The sequence below is a fragment of the Capsicum annuum genome, unplaced genomic scaffold (assembly GCF_002878395.1).
Source record: "Capsicum annuum cultivar UCD-10X-F1 unplaced genomic scaffold, UCD10Xv1.1 ctg25364, whole genome shotgun sequence".
Classification (NCBI taxonomy): domain Eukaryota; kingdom Viridiplantae; phylum Streptophyta; class Magnoliopsida; order Solanales; family Solanaceae; genus Capsicum; species Capsicum annuum.
The window spans coordinates 1-1,696 of NW_025831559.1; the positions used below are offsets into that span (position 1 = coordinate 1).

At 38.5% G+C, this 1,696-nt stretch overlaps 1 long non-coding RNA gene across 1 annotated transcript; it reads right to left on the reverse strand.

Moving 5' to 3' along the window:
* Positions 1-1,668, reverse strand: LOC124890795. Its single transcript, XR_007049364.1, has 5 exons — positions 866-1,668; positions 523-763; positions 327-449; positions 180-236; positions 1-87 (listed from the first exon to the last, which is right to left on the reverse strand). It is a non-coding gene; the product is annotated as an uncharacterized LOC124890795 (long non-coding RNA).
* Between the last annotated feature and the right edge of the window lie 28 nt (positions 1,669-1,696).

Sequence of the window (1,696 nt, forward strand, 5' to 3'; positions counted from 1 at the left end):
CTCAAAATAACGCCGAAAGTGTGCAGCATCACCCAAGATACCAGGATTGGTGAAATTAACCATGGCATAAAACTCTTCTAGATCATTCTGGAAATTTGTGGGGAAGAAAACTACATCATGTAGGGAAAACAAATTATGCTGATAAAATATATTAAAAGAAAAGTCAGATAGGATCTCACTTGCATTGGTGTCCCTGATAGCAGAACCCTGCGCTTGCATGCTAGAGCAGCCAACGCCTAATCACAAGTTTTTAATTAGGCTCGACAAAGACTCCAGAGTTAACCACAAAAAGTAATCTAAGTCTTCAATATAAGTAAACGTCTTACTCGATTAGTCAGTGTTTGATGTCTTACTCGATTAGTCAGTGTTTGATCATAAAGGTCGCATGATCCAGAATAACTGACTTTTGACGAATGCATTCGAAATGTCTCATAGGAAACAATTAATACCTGGGAGAACATTATATGAACTGCTGTGCTGCCCCTCAACCATTATGTAAATAGAATAGCTCAGGAAAGTTACCTGTATATTACACTACGGGGATTGATAAAACTATCTATGCCCAACACAACATCATCTCTGGTGCTTTCACATAAAGCAACAAATTTAACTCTTTCTCCAACCCACTTACTAATTTCGGCCTCCCAATTACTGACGAGACTGGTAGGTCATAATTATTGCCTTCCTAACCATTGGTTTTCCATCATATCCCTGGCGAAGAAGAGTGTAAAGCAGTGTGATTGATTGCAGAGTCTTCCCCAAACTGCAGTAAAATGCAAAGAGCAGAAAACACGCCAAAACGAATCACCTAAGATTACTCAACTTAGAGGCACGTAATCATGGAGAATAATTAGAAATACTTTACCACATATCATCAGCTAAAATGCACCCATTAATGTTGAAGGTACTAAGTGCAACTGAGACACAGTCAAACATGAACTGGACCCCTTCCCTGCAAGTAAAATCATGTATAGTCCTTAAATGATATAGGTGCTGTGGCATGCTGCAAACGTAGTCAAATTCCTCAATGTTGCTTAACTTGATTGAAATTCAGTTAAAAGAAGATTGATACCACATGGTATTAGAGATAAATTATAACTTATGAGGTTGAAGTCTAGCAAATAATAAAAATGTTCCTTTTTGGAGTTATGACGGAGGAGTGAACAGTTTATCAGCTTACTGATGTATATCTTCAGAAAATAATGTTGCAAATTCACTTACAACAACATACCCAGTATATTCCCACTATTCCCACATAGTGGGGTCTAAGGAGGGTAGAATGTACACAGTTCATACCACTAGCTCGAGGTGAGGTAAGAAGTTGTTTCCGATAGACCCCCGGGTCGAGACCAAACAATGTAGGAAAAGATATAATGGAAGAACAAGAAACAAAAGGTAGTAACAAAACAACAAACAGTAACAAAACAAGCAGAAACAAGATTATCGCCAAATAATACCACCAACAATCTACCCGAAAACTCCAAAAACAAGAACTATCCGGAAAAAAAAAACCTACCACTACTAGCCCCTATCCTATTAACCTTCTACCCTAATACAGATCCTCCATATCTTCCTATCTAGAGTCATGTCCTCGATAAGTTGTAATTACTCCATGTCATATCTAAGCACCTCCCTCCAATATTTCTTCGGTCTACCTCTACCTCACCTGAATCCATCCATAGCCAACCTCTGCAGG